At 41.5% G+C, this 21,001-nt stretch overlaps 2 long non-coding RNA genes across 4 annotated transcripts; one reads left to right on the top strand and one right to left on the bottom strand.

The window, feature by feature from the left end:
- Nucleotides 1-5,250: 5,250 nt before the first annotated feature.
- Nucleotides 5,251-17,958, top strand: LOC121396850. Of its 2 annotated transcripts, none has more exons than XR_005963184.1 (4): nucleotides 5,251-6,420; nucleotides 8,838-8,998; nucleotides 11,266-15,330; nucleotides 16,833-17,958. It is a non-coding gene; the product is annotated as an uncharacterized LOC121396850 (long non-coding RNA). The 2 variants fall into 2 exon arrangements; XR_005963185.1 differs by having other exon boundaries at nucleotides 5,264-6,420; nucleotides 15,257-15,330.
- Nucleotides 13,530-16,922, bottom strand: LOC121396851. 2 transcript variants are annotated; one of them, XR_005963186.1, is made up of 5 exons: nucleotides 16,799-16,922; nucleotides 15,535-15,716; nucleotides 14,231-14,258; nucleotides 13,889-13,955; nucleotides 13,530-13,672 (listed from the first exon to the last, which is right to left on the bottom strand). It is a non-coding gene; the product is annotated as an uncharacterized LOC121396851 (long non-coding RNA). The 2 variants fall into 2 exon arrangements; XR_005963187.1 differs by lacking the exon at nucleotides 14,231-14,258.
- Nucleotides 17,959-21,001: the final 3,043 nt, after the last annotated feature.

Below are 21,001 nucleotides of genomic sequence, written 5' to 3'. Positions count from 1 at the left end.
GTCAATTTGATTTCTCTTGGTACCCAATGCTGTGTGGATGATTTTTCACAATTTTCAGACATTTTTTTTTTTTTTAGAAACTGCTAAAGTTCTGAAAAGATTTAAAAAATATAATTTTTCTGGTATTAATCTCTATTTCATGAAAAATAGCAATTTTTTTATATAGATCTGTAAATCTTGCTCTAGAAGTGGAAATGCACAAAAACACAGGCAGATTTAGAAAGCTGGGATTCTCTTATTTTCCTAGGAAACCCCCCCCCCCCCCAGGAAATGCCTCTAAAGTGAGAAAGCACAAAATATACAAATAACAGCTGCAAATGAAACAGGAAAATTGTGCTGGCACTGAAAGGGTTAAAGCCTGGAACCAAAGATGGCCGCTTCCCAGAGAATAAGTGTCAGGAGAGCAAAAGTCTCTTCTTGAAACCTGTCGGCCGGCGGCACTCGACTTAACGGCACTTACTGAAATTCTCTCGTTTTGTCTCTTCTCTCCACAGAACATTCTCCTGGAAGGATTTGGACTTGTGTTTTAGCCGACTCCAATTGGGAGCGATTTTCCTGGGTCTCCTACAACAGAGCCGTGGAGTTGGCAGTGGATGGAGCACGTGGTTGTGTGTGAATGGCAGCTTGACTCTGTGTGTGTCAGTTGAATAAGGTTCTTCCATCCAAAATGGCAGCTTCCTTCTGTGCAATCATTGATCAATATTTGTCTGGTGTTGGCATCCACGGAGATGGGCCTCACACTTAACCTTGTATATGCTGGACACGGGAACCTTCAGGTCTCTGCACAAGGATCTGTAGCTTTGAGATGCTCCTCATTCATTACATACACTTTCTCCTACACAAAGCTGCAGGAATGGGCCACAATTTGAACATATTATCCAGATCCAGACCAGCCTCTATGGAGGCCCCATTAAACCACATCTCAGTTTTATTAACTCTGCAGTGACAATTCTCTCTGCTCATGGCTCTCCATAACCTGTAAGGGAGCAATCATTTCCAGGTTATACAAATTCCCAACTGTGTCACGTAGAGCTGGGCTTTTCCCAACTGTTGTGCCTCCTGGAGAAACCCAAGCTGAAGGCTGGAGAAGCCTCTTGTTTTCTCTAAGAAATGGGCAGTGTTAGTGAGCAGCTCAGAGACTCCATGGTTGGCAGTGTTTGCCTCTTCCTCTATGTGTTTGCTATGGAGTGTCGGGTCAATACCATATAAATAAGGGAGAGGGAGTTGTTGATGTGACGTGGTGGCCTAGTGGATAATGCATTTGGCATAGATTGTTGTGATCTTGAGTTTGAATTCAGCCTTAGTTGTGTTTGAAATATGTCGTTTGTCTTTAAAGTGCTGAATAAACATGTTGATGATGTTGATACAAAAGACACTGCTCATCTGTTGGGTGGCACAGTGACTTGTGGTAACACTGCTGTGTAGTTTGTATTCAGCTGTAGCAGGATAATCCATGATAAATTTACCAAAACCAACATTGAATCTTGTGTGGCAAGGTGGCTCATGGGGTAGCACTCCTGCTTAGTTGAGTCTGTGGGCCAAAGGACTTGGGTTTGATTCCAGGTGTAGCAGCGATTGAAAAGTTCCTTTTCTCTTTAAAGTGCTGAGCAAACATGATAATCCATGATAAATTTACCAAAAACACAATAGAATCTTGTGCAGACAGGTGGCTCGTGGAGTAGCACTGCTGGGTAGCAGAACCTGTCGGCCTGAGTTCAAATCCCATCTGTGACTGTGCGGATCGCAGGCAGGTGGGAGAGGAGGGCGTGAGTTCAAATCCTGTCTGTGACTGTGTGAAACGCAGCCAGATGGGTAAAGTAGGCCGGACTCAACATGGGTTGGGCCCTAAGGGCCACTCCACATGTGAAAAGCAGGGGTTATAGAAAAAGTTGTGGTAAAAATTAGAATTTTGGTCCTCTAAAAATTAAGTTATCCTTATTTCAGCCATCTTGCTTGAACCTCGATATTCAGCCATGTTGCCTGATACCCAGACTTCCCCCCACATTTGCACATCTTACCTTGGACTGTTGCCATCTTGATGTCTCTTACCTGTAACCCTGACTGCAGCCATCTTGACATCTCTTACCTGGAACCCGGACTGCAGCCATCTTGACGCGTCTTACCTGGAACCTGGACTGCGGCCATCTTGACGTGTCTTACCTTGAACCCAGACTGCGGCCATCTTGACGTCTCTTACCTGGAACCCGGACTGCGGCCATCTTGACATGTCTTACCTTGAACCCAGACTGCGGCCATCTTGACGTGTCTTACCTGGAACGCAGCCATCTTGACATGTCTTACCTGGAACCCGGACTGAAATCATCTTGATATGTCTTACCTGGAACCTAGACTTCAACCATCTTGCGGAACCTTACTTGGAACCCAGACTTTGGTCATCTTGAGGACACTTACTTGGTATTTGGACTGTAGCCGTCTTGAGGACAGTTACCTGCACACACAGTATTTATACATTTTGAGGTTACTTACCTGGAACACTGAACTTACCTGGATTTCAGATTTCTTCAGGAGTTGAACTTGGAGCTACTGTGTTGGAAGGTGCGCACATATCCACTGCGCCATCACATCGCTTGTTTTGTCATTAACAGTTTTTGGTAAATTTAAGTTTAAACAAGTTGAGACAGAACTTTAAAGTAATTATTTAGCTCAGTTCTTTATCAGGAGTCGAACTCAGAACCATTGCTTTGAAAGGTGCTCAGATATCCACTGCACCATCACATCGCTTGCTTCAATTGGTTAAATTTTGGTAAATATATAGTTCAAATAAGTTTAGAACGTTAAAGTAATAATTTAGACCCATGCTTTAGCAGGAATAGAACCCAGAAACCATGCTTTGCAAGGCCAACACACTTCCACTGGACCATCATATCACTTGATATCAATTAGTCAATTCTTAGTAAATATATAGTCAAAAAAAGTTGTGATAGAACTTTAAATGAACATTTAGAAAAGAGATTTGACAGGACTTGAACCCAGAACTCTTGCATTGCAAGGCTCACACAATTCCAATGAGATATTCTATTATATGTTACAGACATGCCCATTCTTAGTAAATACATAGTTTTAAAACATTGAAACAGCACTTGAAAGAGTTTACTTAGCCCAGAGCTGTGGTAAGAATTGAACTCATGACCCTTACAATGCAAAACCTACTACTTACGGATGCACTATTGGGTCATGCAAGCTTTTATTGCATTTCTTTATAAATATATCTATTTGCCACCAATTTAACTAAAACAAGATCTTGATGGCTTGATACAATCTCCCCATTCTTACTAAATATATAGTTGTAAAACATTGAGACTGCACTTATCCCAGTGCTGTGGTGGGAATTGAACTCACGACCCTTACAATGAAAAACTAAGAAATGACCACAGCGCTATTAGGTCGCTTGAGATTTAGCTACGATTTTTTATAAATATATAGATCTGCCACAAATATAACTAAAACAAGATCTTGATCGCTTGATACAATCTCCCCATTCTTAGTAAATATATAGTTGTAAAACATTGAGACTGCACTTAGCCTACTGCTGTGGTGGGAATTGAACTCACGACCCTTGCAACGAAAAACAAATAAGTTTCCACTGCTCTATTGGCTCACTTGAGTTTTAAATGTAATTCTTTATAAAAATATAGATCTCCCACAAATAAAACTAAAACAAGATCTTGATGGCTTTATACAATCTCCCCATTCTTAGTAAATATATATTAAAGAGATCACTTGTAGGAATTGAACTTACAATTCTTACAACGAAAAGCAAAGAAATTACCGCTGCGCTATTGGGTCACTCGAGACTCAGCCGATATTCTTTATAAATATATAGATCTGCCACAAATATACCTAACACTAATTTTATGCAAGCTCACTGACCTCTGATCTTCATCGCTTGATACAATCTCCCAATTCTTAGTAAATATATAGTTGTAAAACATGGAGACAGCATCTAAGACCAGGGCTGTGGTGGGAATTGAACTCACGATCTTTACAACGAAAAGCAAAGAAATTTCCACTGCACTATTGGCTTGTTTCATATTTGTTTGCAATTCTTTATAAATATATAGATCTGCCACAAATATAACTAAAACAAGATCTTGATTTCTTGATACAACCTCCCCATTCTTAGTAATTATATAGTTATAAAGTATCGAGACAGCTTTAAGTCCAGGGCTGTGGTAAGAATTGAACTCACGACCCTTACAATGAAAAACAAAGTATTTACCACTGCGCTATAGCGTCAGTTATGGTTGTGCTTAAATTCTTTATAAATATATAGATCTGCCACAAATATAACTAAAACAAGATCTTGATCGCTTGATACAATCTCCCGATTCTTAGTAACTATATCGTTCTAAAACGCTTTAAAGTGATCACTAAGCGCAGGGCTGTGGTAAGAATTGAACTCACGACCCTTACAGCAAAAATCTCACAACTTACCCCTGCGCTATTGGGTCATTCAAGACTCAACAGCAATTCTTTATGAATATATAGATGTGCCACAAATATAACTAACAGTAATTTTGTCCAACCTCACTGTGACGTCTGATCTTCATCACTTGATACAATCTCCCCGTTGTTAGTAAATATATAGATCAAACACAGTGAGACTGCACTTTAAAGGAATCATTTACTGCAGGGCTTTGGCTGGATTTGAACTCAAAACCTTAGTGTTGCCAGACGACTAAACAACGTCTGAGCTAAAGCATCACTTGATATAAACTTCCCATTCTCTGTAAATATATAATGTTCACACAGTGAGACAGAACTTTTAATAAGGAATCTATTTCCAAGCTCTTGTGGGTCAGTCTCTGTCCCAGTGTATAGAGAATGTGCATGAACTGTCTTTTAGTTCCTGTAAAGGGTTAAAGACATACATCTGGTTTTGTGGATTTTTATTTATATTTCGCCATTTACCAGGCAGAATATTTCATTGTTTGTATTTAGAAAGTTGAGGTTTGAGTCTAGTGGACCTTGAAGCTTACTTTCTGCAACCTCCCGTTCTATTGTAAAGAGCTGCACTCTGATTGGATCTTATTCTTTCCTGACAGACAGTAGAATTAGCCAATCAAGTCACAGATATAGGCGGGTTGAGGAGGGACTAGGAACAGAAGCAACTGCAGAAATAACTCTTTCCCCATGAAAAGCAAATTGTGATTTGAATGTTTTTGCACTTTGTCATAGTTTTATTCTATTACATACTGGCAGTTAAAGTAAATATGTGAATATGTGAATATCTAATGGAGAACCCATATAATATGAGCTTATTTGGATCCCACAGAACCACTAGAGGTAGTTGGGGGGATCATTTTCATTCCAGAGGCGCATCCACTAAGTCTCACATTAGCTTTAGGTCAGTCTATGAATGGCCCATCTTTAGCCTCCCCAAACAAAAAATTCACCCCCTGCCTATGAGGACACGGCTCAGGTATCAAGAGAAGTCACAGCACCATCCGTAGAATCAATTTAAAAAGTCTTTATTGGTTTACATGGCTGGAATGTCCAACAAGCAACAACGTTTAGGCACAAACACGGCCCTTTCTCAAGCGACTGATCACTTTGAGGTCATATAGTTTTATACTATTTTATACAATGTCCATCTACAGGCCAAAGGGGAAGAATACAATCTAACAAAAATCAGTGGGGCACAAGGGGTACAGTCGTACCAGGCCTGTGCCTAAAGGAAGGCCCGACTGTGTTGCACTTTTCAAATTAGCCGGGCCCCCCTTGATAGCGCCAAAGTGATGCGCAAAGTCCTGAGCCGCCAAAGAAAGGGTTGCCACCTCCTGTCCCGTGGAACTCTGGGATGTAATGGGGGTGGGTCTGTGATGCAGCAGGGGAGGGTCCATGATATCAGAGGCGGAGCTATGATGTGGCAATCAGTGATTGGGAGCCTGAGATGAATAAAATACAGGAGGAAATTGCTGGTGTTAAAGGAACAATACACAGACCAAGTCCTATTTGAAATATCGCTGAATAATGTTCATTATTCAATGGAAAAGTTAAAAATTAATATTTTTTTTGTGATGAAAACTCAATAAATTTGAGTGAGACACAAGGAATTATGCCGCTGGTAAAGTGTGTGCCTGGAAAGAAAGGTCCCTGAGGCAGTAACGCATTTAGAAGTTTGAACTGCCGGGACACCGTAGACCATGTGATGCACAGAGAGAGAAGCGCCATGCTGGGAGGTCACAATGGAGCTCCAGCCATTTAGAGGACTTCCCACACAGCGGCATGGAGGAGCGCAATCAGCATCAGCTGGGGGTGGGGGAGAGAGAGGTCACACGGTAGATCCCGGCATCACAGGGGCATCGGCACAAGTGGAGTCACACAGAGGAGATCCCAAAGGAAGCCTATAGCTCAGCAGTGTTTCTGTCCCTAGAGCAGACACAGCTCCAACATAAGGTAAATGACACCGGGGAATACACCGATTATGTGGAGAGAACTGATGGGCCCCAATTTTTTAACTGGAATTTTTTTTTTTAATTCATAAAGAGGTTACAATTTAAATTTACATGTTGAAGGTTCTAATAAAACTAAGTTGTGTATTAATGAGAACATTGGGGCCAAATTTAAACCTAAAATAGGATTTTGTGGCAGATGGAACTGATGATGCGCCATCATTACTTGAAGGGATTGTTGTGCATCAAACAGGGAAATGGTGGAACAAAAGGTCTGACAAAAAGTGGACGTCACTAGTGATGAGGGTAAAGCTCTGCGGAGTTTGGAGAGTAATGTTGCCATAGTGATTATATAGGCTAATAAAGGGAGAGGTGTTGTTATATTAAATAGGTGGGATCATATCAATGAAGCCATAAGACAACTAAGTAATACTGAGCATTATGACAAGTTACAATCACACCCCCCCCACATGGTGTATTAAGAAACAGGTGGATGATGTCATACTAACGAGGGAATGTAATTAAAAGTCGTAAGCGTTATATAAAATGGCACCTTTGGGAATGTTTAGTGCTGCTCGTAATGTAAACTCAGTCGCCAGCGATTATTACATTTGCGCATTTTGGTTAAGCGAAGGTTTAGCGTTAACACCTGCTCTGGAGTTTCATTAAATATTCTGCCGCAAAAAAAGGTTTCGCGTTTGCGAAATTTTATTACATCCACTGGGAACGTTCTCAAAAACTATTTGTTGGATTCACTGACGTCTTTAATCCATCTAAAATGACGCAAACATGGTCACTTACATTCACACTCGTCTTTGTGCAACCGAAACATATTACATTCCCCCTTATGTGCCTTTGATTCTGGTGCTTTTCTTTTTCTGTGTAATAATAAAACTTGTACTTGATCCCAACTAAGATATAATTAATCCTTATTGGAAGCAAAACCAGCCTATTGGGTTTATTTAATGTTTATTTGATTTTCTAGTAGACTTAAGGTATGAAGATCCAAATTATAGTAAGATCCATTCAGTTTCAGACTGGAGCCTTGGGGGTCCACTGGGGCTGTAAAACAAAGGGCCCTCCTGGCAGTCCCCGGGGGCCCTTCTCGCCCTTTAAATGTCGCACAAATGTGCAGTAAATATCTGGGGAGCAGGTCTGGGCCCGGGATTTTTTTCCAGTGTCCCGCTGGCCCAGTCCGAACCTGAATCTATTATCCGGAAAACAGTTCCGAGCATTCTGGATAACAGGTCCCATACCTGTACTATAACTAAGAATAACAGAGCTTTTCTCACAACAACACATCCACGTGTACATGTTTTATATTTGTTACCAGAAATTCATAAAAGCCTCATTAACCCCCCGGGTAGTCCCATTGTATCAGGTATGGGCTCTATTTTGCAGCCATTGTCACAATTAGTGGATACAAACCTCCAGATATTGTGACAAATATACAGGAATGTCTTAAGGATACGACAGATTTCCTATGTAGATGAAAGGAATTTACACATGTTGGATGTGAGTGGATATTATGTCCTATGATCCAGGGTTGGACCGGTCCAGATCACCCTAGCAACCATGCATTCATTTGAATAAGGGACTGGAATGTAAGTAGGAGAGGCCTGAATAGAAAGATGAGGAATAAAGAGTAGCAATAACAATAAAATTGTGGCCTTACAGAGCATTTGTTTTTTAGAAGGGGTCAGTTACTCCAATTTGAAAGTTGCAAAGAGTCAGAAGAAGAAGATAAATAATTCAAAAACTATTAAAAAAATGAAGGGCAATTGAAAAGTTGCTTAGAATTAGCCATTCTATTACATACTGACAGTTAACATAAAGGTGAAGCAGCCCTTTAAGGTGTGTGGGAAACAAAGTCATGTTGTATTTGAGTGACAATGTTCCAGTGAGGGAGATGAATATGTGAATATCTGCCATCAGTAGCCACTGCATCTCACTGCATATAATGTGCTTGTTTTGTAACTATACACTGCATCTCACTGCATATAATGTGCTTGTTTTGTAACTATACACTGCGTCTCACTGCATATAATGTGCTTGTTTTGTAACTATTCACTGCATCTCACTGCATCTGAGCTAAACACTAACACTTCACAAATATATCACCCCTTTACTGAAACTGAGGGGACATCTGTGAACACAAATGGATGGAGAACCCATATAATATGAGCTGATTTGGATCCCACAGAACCACTAGAGGTAGTTGGGGGGATTATTTTCATTCCAGAGGCGCATCCACTAAGTCTCACACACAAGCACATTAAAGGCTCTACCTAAGGGACAATTCATTAAAATAAGGAAAATTGCCTGTTAATTGCTGTAAAGCCCTGGCCTATTGAATAAATGGAGTAACTATGAGCAACTGTAAATGGAGACTAATGGGGATGTGATTTTTATTATTTCTAGGGTGAAATGGTGGTGTCCATACTCAATGAGATACGAGTGACCCCACGGTGCTTAGAGAAAGTGGTTCCAGCACTTCAGTCCATGGCTGATTATTCCTCCGATCTCTGCCAACTTCTGCCTTTAATGCTACAGATGGACCCTGAGAAGCGCTGTACTGTAAAGTAAGTATCTGTATATATCTATTTCACCTGTGTATATACAAAGGCCAATAAGAATTCATTCTATTTCATTATTCCTTTTTCCCAACACCTCTCCTAATTAGTAATAGCCCAATTGGCTACGATCAATACATGTGTATAAGTGAATGAGGCAAAGTTGAAATAGAATGTGAGAAGTTGTGCTAAACACAGCAGAGCTGATTCTACTTTATGTTTCTTTCATATGTCAGTGAGTTAGTGGAAGTGGCCTGTGTGAAGCAGTGCTTGGCTCCGGCTGCTTCACCTTTGTCTGCCCTCAAAAATCCCTTGTTGCCTGGCACAATCCATCAACTGGCGGAGGCTCCAATAGACTTTAGCTGACACTCCTGTCTGACCACATCTTAACACATATACAGGTATGGGATCTGTTATCCAGAAACCTGGTATCCAGGAACAGTCCCATAGACTCCATTTTATCTAATAATACACATTTTTCTGTGTAATAATAAAACTTGTACCTGATCCCAACTGAGATATGATAAATCCTTATTGGAAGCAAAACCAGCCTATTGGTTTTATTTAATGTTTATATGATTTTCTAGTAGACTTAACATATGAAGATCCAAACTATGGATTCGAGACCCAGGTCCCAAACATTCTGGATAACAGGTCCCATACCTGTACTTCATATTGAAAGAGACTCCCTGTGAAACAAAACCATAAGGAAAAAGAAAGTAGAGCAGATCCCCTTTGTTTCAACATTTGTCCCTAAGAGCAAGTGAATCCACTTATACATCACTACTGGCCCACAGTTCATAAAGATCCCACATTGGGAAAATACTGTAAGAACTGCCCTTACTTCTTATAAAAGGGCTGGAAATGTTGCTGATAAATTGGTGACGGATAGAGAAAGACACGCGGTTCTTACATAAAGTAGGTACATTTCCATGTCTAAACTGCTGTAATTCAATCATAAAGGGGGAGTATGTGACTCGTCCATTAAAAGGTAACAAAATATGTGTGAAACAATATGGCGCATGTAATACTGATTATGTGATATACGGCATTGCCCATGTGGGAAGATGTATGTGGGTCAAACCTCCAGGAAAGTGACAGTAAGGATCAATGAACATAAAAGATCTGTCACTAATTTAATACAAAGGAGGCCAAGACACAGACACCTGTGGGGAAATCTTTTTTTGAACACAAACATATCAGTGCAAGTGTCAGGTGGTTAGTATTGAAGAGGTTAAATTATTGAATAGGGGTAGTCAGGGCCACCATCAGGGGGTACAGTCGTACCAGGCCCGGGCCCCCCTTGACAGCACCAAATATAAAGCAGTCCATGAATGATATTCCAGGTTTGGTACTAGGGTTGCCACCTGGCCAGTAAAAATGATGGTTGATCCCAATATAATTAATAGGGGAAAAAATATATAGGGAGGTCGGTATTTTTTTCCAGAAACGGTGGCAACCCTATTTGGTACAGACCACATGGGGTTACAGTGATGGTTCTATGTGATCATGTGACTGGCGTCTCACCGGAATCCTCCGCGTTCTGGGAAAGCTCGGGCAGTTTGCGCAGAGGTCCAGAGGGAAGATCCGCTCAGAGGTGGGATTGGTGGATCTGAGTCAGGTGACAGTTGCTGATGGTGCAGCTGTAGAACGAGAGGAGGACGGTGGCATCTTCTTCCAAGATTCTCTGCGGTGCCAGGGGGAGGCACATAACTAGTGTCACCTGGGATTAAAATTATGTTTTGTTTTGGCCAATTGAATCCCTTAAAGGGGACCCGTCACCCAAAAAAATTATTCAAAATCCTATTTTATCACATTAGTCAAGCAAAATTAACTTTTATTACACTATATAAATTATTTGAATCGTGTTTCCTTCAGTCTGGGAATTCAAAATGATAGCAAGCAGGCAGCAGCCATTTTGTGGACACTGTTATTAAGACAAGTCTTGTATCATCTCAAAATCTTGTCTGTGCACCAGAATGGGAGATCCGCTGTCCATTTCCATGCACTGGCTACACAATTAAATGTTAAATAGAACGGGGGAATGCGGGGAGAACAGTGACATCTAGGAAGTGCTGAATGGAAAGTGAAAGTAATTGTCTGCCCCGCCTCTATGCCCATGGCATAGAGGAGGGGCAGACAATATTTGATTGACAGCTGGGATTTTTAAATGAGCTTACAATAGCTATGAATGCTTTAATAAAAAATAGAAATTGGATTTCATGTTTAATTTGAAAAGGACTTTTATTATACAGATTTTTGTGTCTGGGTGACAGGTCCACTTTAATGCTGGTGCCCAGGTACTGGTCAAGGAATGACTGGGGCCTAGGAATCCTGCCTGAAGTTTCCAGCAAGCACCACTAGGGGGAGGTTGTGGAGGTCGATCTGCGGGAACTGAACGTCCTCGGGTTGGAGGAGACCCACTGGGCACCAGACGCTAGAGCCTTCTTCATGCTGCAGCCTGCAATGGATAGAAGGAATTAGCCAATCTCTTGCTGCCATACACCTGTGACTCCCAGCTGTAAGCCCACACCAGGGTGCTGGGAGTTACCTATGGAAGCTCATTGGAAGACAAGCTGGTACCTTGAGTACTGGGGGCCGATAGATTTGTACCACTGGCTGGACCCTGTAATATCCTCATCCCGTATGGTGCGGTCGTGCATGCCCAACGCAGAGGCACGAGACTTTGGGAAGGAACATACGGCTCATTTAACCCAATTTTACAGATCTGGGGTGTGTGCCAACAGACTGGCATATACAACTCACCAGGGATCACTGCACACTTGGCACACCCACTAAGAAGAGCCAATAGGAAGAAGCAGCGGAACATCTTGTGGATCTGATAGGTGCACAGACTCTGGGTGGTCGCCCAATCAGGTCCAGAGCTGCTGCCCACACTCACCTACATCTCTATTGAGAATAACAACAGGATCATTAGTCCCGCCTACCCCTGGGTGTGAACCACTGGCAACTGTGCCCATATACAGCCTAGCATCTGCCCAGTGATCATGCACCAAAGGCACCCACCCCTCTCCATTGCACGGCTCCCTATAGGTTTCCAGTGGTGGGGACCCCATTTAGCCCGAGACCCACTGCACACTATGAGCAGATTATTTTTTCATGCTGCACTATGTATCTGTGCCAGCAGGTGGGACCCTGCTACTTTATATGGTGAGAATTAGATGCCCAAGAGATTGCCTCTGGCCTACAGAGCTTACATCTTAACTGCACTAAATTTGGTGCATGAGACGCAGCACGTTTATGACTGTATCTAACATACTGTATCCAGCATTGGTCCAATTGCACTCTAATAGTCCCCACCCTCTTTCTCCTGCCCAATATTAATATAATAAAGCCTACAGCTTCTGTGCTTGGTTGGACTTCTAATTTAGTAAGCAGGGGATGCTGGGAGTTGTAGTTAAGTAAAAAATAGAAACAATATGAAGAAAGGATTGTTTGTTGGAATAGATTTTACAAGGGGTTAATAGCCAACAAGGGATTTATATACTGTAAATGGGGGGTCCATTGAAATAATCGCACCCCCCCAACCTGTGATTAGGAAACGTGTTTGTCTTCATCTTGTGATTCTATTGAAGGTTCTGATTCCTAGAAATGTGTTGCAAGTGCCCCCTTATTCCAACCACATGTTCCTGCACCCCCAGGGGATGTGTGCGCTCCAAGCCTGCACCAAATGACTGCTGGCAAGTGTCCCCTAGCAACAGTGTCCTCTAGCAACAGTGGCCCCTAGCAACAGTGGCCCCTAGCAACAGTGGCCCCCCCAGTGCAATGCTTTAGGCCCTACACACTGATGGCGTATTATTGAAAGCCTTTGTTCGCCCCATTATTATCATTCACATGAGAGTTGTATCTGCCGGGAGTAGCAACCATTATATTCCGGGGGCATGGGAACTTTTTCTAGGGATTTATACAAATTCCACTTATTTAATATACAAGTGGTCCATAGTCTCAGTCATAGCTCCTTGTACTTGGCAGAGGAACTGGCGCTTGATTCAGAGGGAAACTGACCCAGGAGGAGGTAAATAATTATTAATATCATTAATATCTCCTCCTATTAATGTGATGAGCTGTCCAACATTAATGAGCCTCTACACTGTAACCATTGTTATCACTGGGAAACTTTTTATACCTTCATCCAGTTAAACATGTGTGAGAGGTGAAAGGTGAATAAATAGCAACAGGTAATGAATCCTTGGGAATGTTACTGATGTGCGTGTATTGTGGGTATAAAGGGGGTATAAGGCACCCCATAATGACGTGAAAGCCATTAGAAAACAGAATATAAAGTATATAAAGAATATAAAGTAAGTGGATAAAGGGGGAGCAGCGGTGATGAATAGGAGAGATTATTTAGCAAAGTCTATATGCCTCAATCCTGCAAGAAGAAGGGACGTGGGTGTGTGGGGGAATTTGTGGTTCAGGTAGGTGAGACCATAGGCCACAGCACAGATTAAGTTCACAAATGGAGTCAGACACCACCTTTATAAATGTTCAATGCAGCTTGGCTGACTTTTATTAGGAACAAAATCATCCAATTCATCACACTCTTTACATAAGAATTAGCAGTCCCAGTCCAACACCCACATTGGGGTACACAGTAACACTGGTTAATCACAACTTTATGTCTGAGAAGAACTGAGTCGTTGGATTCCTATTTCCCAGCAACTGAATAGGAGGGAGAAAAATGAGAGTGAGTAGCAGGCAGATAATGGCAGATGTTATGAAGAATGCAGAGGAGGGATGAGACTTACCTGTGGTGCCAGATGTTATAGTATTGGCCACTTTCCTGCTCATCCCTGGCAGCATAATAATAATCTCTGAGTTTACAAAAAGTTATTATTATGGGATGACCAGGAAAGGGGAAAATCATATCATACTTACCTAGATTTTCTTTTCCTGATCCTTCACATGACAGTGGGCACCGTTGGGACCTTCCCAAGAAGAACATCTATATTTAGGGAGGGAATAACAAGAGGTTAAGCCCCGTACAGGCTACTGCCCCTACTAATCAGAGCCGCTACCTCGGAGCAATAGCAACTTTATTTTTGTGGCCAAGGTAAAGTGCACAGCCGCTATACTGCAATGAAAGAACAGCAGAAGTTCCTTAAATAAAGACCATGTTGCAATTTCAGAGTGAAAAGTAGAATCCAATTAACGAGGAATTACATAATTGTCCTGATAATGATATTGACCTAAATATCGATAACCACTGAATATACTCACCTCTCTTGAAGTATTTTAGGGTTCAGCACTAAATGAAGGAAATGAAGGAGTAAACTTACAGTTTGAGGTGCAGAACTGGATAAAATAACTTTCAACTGTTGCAAGATAAATTCATACATTTTAAAGTTACAAGTAATATAAGAAGAGAAAATTGTGAGCAGACTAGAAGATAATGCATTAGACAGAGTAACCATATAGACTGTCACATATAGTAACCTAAACACCGGGGAGCGACTGGATTCCTGTCTCGTGAGCTCTTCTGCCTATAAAATCTCTTTGGCTTTGTGCCCGGCCCTTGGCTAATCGGATACCGCCAGGACTTATTGCCTGAGAATCCAACAACTGCCACCGGGGCCACAAGAGAGTCCTAACAAATAATCAGGGAATGGAGCCCAAACACAAGGGCTGGACTTAGACTGGCCCGGGTCACAAACAGATAACAGGATCAGAATTGTGAGGCAACTGAAGGAACAAGCCGGGGTTTAAACCAGGAATGTCCCAGGGGACAAGAACAGGAGCCAAAGGAACCCCAGTTAGAGGAACAGAGCACCTGGGACTAAGTACACTTGACTTATAACAGGCAGTGAGTCGGTGCAGTGCAGGGAGTTATAGAGCCAATCTAATGGCTAATACTGAGCACCTGTGGCCACATAGAACACCAGGTTCCCTGTTCAACTCCCCGCAGGATGCCCCCCCAGACACAAGGTAGGTCTCCACTCAGTACCCTCATGTATTGATGTCATTTATAAGCAGCACATTTATAGCTAGAACTACATGCAACATAGTGATGCCAAAGCAACAATAATATACAATGAGTGTATGTAATATAGACACTAAGTATACTAAGTACCAACTGTAATAATATAGCAAGATTGTGCATTCTAATTCTATGATTAACTTAACATAGTGAATAGGGACACATGAAACCCCCTGTACTGCGGCACCCACTATTAATACTGAGTATCTGTGTCACTTTACCAATTCACACTGATTTTTTTCTACTCCGTGGTTGTAACCGGGACTTAGGGGGTAATTAGAGAAGAAGCCGACCCCTCAGCTGCAGGAGAACCAGCGACCCCTCCCCAGTGAGGAACCAACAAGTGAGCAATTTTAATGAATATATATATTAGTAAATGTCATTTCCAGTGGGACCTGGTAACACCTGTCCAATACCTGTATCTCAGTTTGGTTATTTAAGATTTACAGTCGGTGAAGCCAAAACACACAGCAGGCTGAAAAGGAATAGTAAACTCTCATTGTATTAGGAGCTTTTCACTGAAAGGAACATTATTCAGATCATTTACCTGATTCATCATATAACTGCAAGCTGAAATGGCTGGACAACATGTTGTTTCTTCAAGTCTGTGCCCTTATACAGCACAAGAGTTCTGTTCCCCACGAATTACCAGGCTGGCAATTATACTTCTGATTGGTCCTTGATCGTCCTACCTAGTGGGAGGGGGGATTTAACCCGTAATGTGCTGATCTATAGGACGTGAAGGGAAAGGAATTAAAGGGGTGGTTCACCTGTATGTTAACTTTTAGTATGTTATAGAATGGCTAATTCTATTCTATTCATTTTTTCTAATTTTTGAATTATTTGCCTTCTTCTGACTCATTACAGCTTTCAAACAAGGGGTCACTGACCCCATCTAAAAACAAATGCTCTGTAAGGCTACACTTGTATTGTTATTACTATGGGTGGATTTTAAATAAGTTTTCCAGCCAATCCTGTTTCTGCTTCCTCGACTTGACTGAAGTAGAGCAGTAACTATCCCTCTATTGCCCCCAATGGCTCTAACATGTATGACTGGAGCAGCAGCAGGTCAGTAAGGGAACAAGGTTGTTTTTTGGTGGAAATAGAGCAAATGGGAGAGAAGTGACAGGGTGGGACAGAGTAGAGAAGAACAATAAAAAAGCAATGTTAACAGAAGTGATATTCTGAGACAATTTGCTATTGGTTTTCATTTTTTTTATTTGTGGTTTTTCAGTTATTTAGCTTTTTACTCAGCAGATCTTCAGCAATTTTAGCAATCTGGTTGCTAGGGTCCAAATTCCCCTAGCAACTATGTTGAATAAAAGACTGGAATAGAAATAGGAGAGGCCTGAAGAGAAAAGACGAGTAATAGTAGCCTTACAGAGCATTTATTTTTAGATGGGGTCAGTGACCCCCATTTGAAAGCTGGAAAGATTTGAAGGCAAATAATTTGAAAACTATAAAAAATAAATAAAGACCAAATGAAAAGTTGCTTAGATTTGGCCATTCTATAACATGCTAAAAGTTAACTTAAAGGTGAACCAGCCTTTGAGTGTTTTAAGTCAGCTTTCTTTAGCCCCCCAAGCAAAAAAATCCCCCTCGCCCATGGTTATTGATATTTTTTATAACTCATCTCTCTATACAGGCCCTTTCCAATTCATATTCCAGTATCTTATTCAAATCAGTGCATGGTTGCTATGGGAATCTGGACCCTAGCAACCAGATGGCTGAAATTGCAAACTGAAGAGCTGCTGAATAAAACACTAAATAAGTCAAAATGAACAAAAGTCTCCCGACTCAGCGCCACTTACTGAAATTCTCTCGTTTTGTCTCTTCTCTCCACAGAACATTCTCCTGGAAGGATTTGGACTTGTGTTTTAGCCGACTCCAATTGGGAGAGATTTCCTGGGTCTCCTACAACAGAGCCGTGGAGTTGGCAGTGGATGGAGCACGTGGTTGTGTGTGAATGGCAGCTTGACTCTGTGTGTGTCAGTTGAATAAGGTTCTTCCACCCAAAATGGCAGCTTCCTTCTGTGCAATCATTGATCAATATTTGTCTGGTGTTGGCATCCAGGGAGATGGGCCTCACACTTAACCTTGTATATGCTGGACACGGGAACGTTCAGGTCTCTGCACAAGGACCTGTAGCTTTGAGATGCTCCTCATTCATTACATACACTTTCTCCCACACAAAGCTGCAGGAATGGGGCACAATTTGAACATATTATCCAGATCCAGACCAGCCTCTATGGAGGCCCCATTAAACCACATCTCAGTTTTATTAACTCTGCAGTGACAATTCTCTCTGCTCAAGGCTCTCCATAGCCTGTAAGGGAGCAATCATTTCCAGGTTATACAAATTCCCAACTGTGTCACGTAGAGCTGGGCTTTTCCCAACTGTTGTGCCTCCTGGAGAAACCCAAGCTGAAGGCTGGAGAAGCCTCTTGTTTTCTCTAACAAATGGGCAGTGTTAGTGAGCAGCTCAGAGACTCCATGGTTGGCAGTGTTTGCCTCTTCCTCTATGTGTTTGCTATGGAGTGTCGGGTCAATACCATATAAATAAGGGAGAGGGAGTTGTTGATGTGACGTGGTGGCCTAGTGGATAATGCATTTGGCATAGATTGTTGTGATCTTGAGTTTGAATTCAGCCTTAGTTGTGTTTGAAATATGTCGTTTGTCTTTAAAGTGCTGAATAAACATGTTGATGATGTTGATACAAAAGACAATGCTCATCTGTTGGGTGGCACAGTGACTCCTGTGGAGCAGGAAATGTGGGACAGGTCTGAGGTTTGTATTCAGCTGTAGCAGGATAATCCATGATAAATTTACCAAAACCAACATTGAATCTTGTGTGGCAAGGTGGCTCATGGGGTAGCACTCCTGCTTAGTTGAGTCTGTGGGCCAAAGGACTTGGGTTTGATTCCAGGCATAGCAGCGATTGAAAAGTGCCTTTTCTCTTTAAAGTGCTGAACAATCATGATAATCCATGATAAATTTACCAAAAACACAATGGAATCTTGTGCGGACAGGTGGCTCGTGGAGTAGCACTGCTGGGTAGCAGAACCTGTCGGCCTGAGTTCAAATCCCATCTGTGACTGTGCGGATCGCAGGCAGGTGGGAGAGGAGGGCGTGAGTTCAAATCCTGTCTGTGACTGTGTGGAACGCAGCCAGATGGGTAAAGTAGGACGGAGTCAACATGGGTTGGGCCCTAAGGGCCACTCCACATGGGAAAAGCAGGGGTTATAGAAAAAGTTGTTGTAAAAATGATAATTTTGGTCCGCTAAAAGTTAAATTTCCCACATTTCGGCCATCTTGCTTGAACCTCAACATTCAGCCATCTTGCTTGATACCCCAACTTCCCCCACATTTGCACGTCTTACCTTGGACTGTGGACATCTTGATGTGTCTTACCTGGAACCCGGACTGCGGCCATCTTGATGCGTCTTACCTGGAACCCGGACTGTGGCCATCTTGATGCGTCTTACCTGGAACCCGGACTGCGGCCATCTTGATGCATCTTACCTGGACTCCGTATGGCTGCACTCCTGTGGACACTTACCTGGAACCCAGACTGAGGTCATCTTGATGTGTCTTACATGGAACCTGGCCATCTTGACTTGTCTCACCTGGACTCTGTACAGCCGCCATCCTGTGGACTCTTACCTGGAACCCAGACTGAGGCCATCTTGACTTGTCTCATCTTGTGGACACTTACCTGGTACACAGTATTTAGACGTTTTGAGGTCACTTACCTGGAACACTGGATTTACCTGGATCTTGGAATTCAGACGTCTTCAGGAATCGAACTCAGAACCAATGCGTTGGAAGGTGCGCACATATCCACTGAGCCATCACACCACTTGCTTTGTAACTATAAATTTTTGGTAAATATATAGTTCAAATAATTTGAGACAGAACTTTAATGTAATCTTATAACTCAAGGCGTTAGTAGGAATTGAACCCAGAAACCTTGCTTTGCAAGGCCAACACACTTCCACTGAGCCATTGCATCATTTGACACAAATAAGGCTACTTTTAGTAAATATATAGTTAAAACAAGTTGTGATAGAACTTTAAATGAACATTTAGAAAATAGCTTTGACAGGAATTGAACTCAGAACCCTTGCATTGCAAAGCCCTCACAATTCCACTGAGCTATTCCATCACTTGATATAAGCACACCAATTCTTAGTAAATATATAGTTCTTAAACATTGAAACAGCACTTGAAAGAGTTTACTTAGCCCAGAGCTGCGGTAAGAATTGAACTCACGACTCTTCCAGTGGAAAAACCTTTTACTTACCGATGCGCTATTGGGTCAATCATAGATTTGATGCTTTTCTTTATAAATAACAATCTTCCCATTCTTAGTAAATATATAGTTGTATAACATAGAGACAGCACTAAGACCAGGGCTGTGGTGGGAATTGAACTCACGACCTTTACAACGAAAAGCAAAGAAATTTCCGCTGCGCTATTGGCTTGTTTAATATTTGCTTGCAATTCTTTATAAATATATAGATCTGCCACCAATTTAACTAAAACAAGATCTTGATCGCTTGATACAATCTCCCGATTCTTACTAAATATATAGTTATAAAATATCGAGACAGCTTTAAGCCCAGGGCTGTGGTAAGAATTGAACTCACGACCCTTACATTGAAAAATAACGTATTTACCACTGCGCTATAGTGTCAGTCATGATTGAGGTTATATTCTTTATAAATATATAGATCTGCCACAAATATAACTAAAACAAGATCTTCATCGCTTGATACAATCTCCTCATTCTTACTAAATATATAGTTGTAAAACATCGAGACAGCGCTTTATTCAGTTCTGTGGAGAGAATTGAACTCACGACCCTTACAACGAAAAGCAAAGAAACTTCTGTGGAGCTATTGGCTTGCTCAAGATTTGTCGGCAATTCTTTATAAATATATAGATCCGCCACAAATATAATTAAAACAAGATCTTGATCTCTTGATACAATCTCCCCATTCTTAATAACTATATCATTCTATAAAGTTGAGCCAGAGATTTAAAGGGATCACTAAGCCCAGGGTTGTGGTAAGAATTGAACTCACGACCCTTACAACGCAAATCTAGAGTCTTAACCCTGCGCTATTGGGTCAATCAAGAAACAATTGCAATTCTTTATGAATATATAGATCTGCCACAAATATAACTTAAACAAGATCTTGATCTCTTGATACAATCTCCCCATTATTAGTAACTATATCGTTCTATAACGCTTTAAAGGAAACACGTAGCCCAGGGCTGTGGTAAGAATTGAACTCACGACCCTTATAGCGAAAATTTGACATCTTACCCCTGCGCTATTGGGACAGAGGAGAATAAAACATATTTCTTTCTGAATATATAGATGTGCCACAAATATAACTAACAGTAATTTTGTCCAACCTCACTGTGACGTCTGATCTTCATCGCTTGATACAATCTCCCCGTTGTTAGTAAATATATAGATCAAACACAGTGAGACTGCACTTTAAAGGAATCATTTACTGCAGGGCTTTGGCTGGATTTGAACTCAAAACCTTAGTGTTGCCAGACGACTAAACAACGACTGAGCTAAAGCATCACTTGATATAAACTTCCCATTCTCTGTAAATATATAATGTTCACACAGTGAGACAGAACTTTTAATAAGGAATCTATTCCCAAGCTCTTGTGGGTCAGTCTCTGTCCCAGTGTATAGAGAATGTGCATGAACTGTCTTTTAGTTCCTGTAAAGGGTTAAAGACATACGTCTGGTTTTGTGGATTTTTATTTATATTTCGCCATTTACCAGGCAGAATATTTCATTGTTTGTATTTAGAAAGTTTCTCATTTCAGTATGCTGAAGCTTCTATTCCATTTTCATGCTGCTAGTTCCCCTTTAAAGTTGAGGTTTGAGTGGAGTGGACTTTGGAGCTTACTATCAAGCAACATGGTGAGTAGAATTGTGCAAGTGACAAAAGGTTCTTCTATGGTACAATGGAGACATATCGCTG

The sequence above is a fragment of the Xenopus laevis genome, chromosome 8L (genome assembly GCF_017654675.1).
Source record: "Xenopus laevis strain J_2021 chromosome 8L, Xenopus_laevis_v10.1, whole genome shotgun sequence".
Taxonomy (NCBI): domain Eukaryota; kingdom Metazoa; phylum Chordata; class Amphibia; order Anura; family Pipidae; genus Xenopus; species Xenopus laevis.
This window is presented reverse-complemented; position numbering and strand designations above follow the sequence as displayed.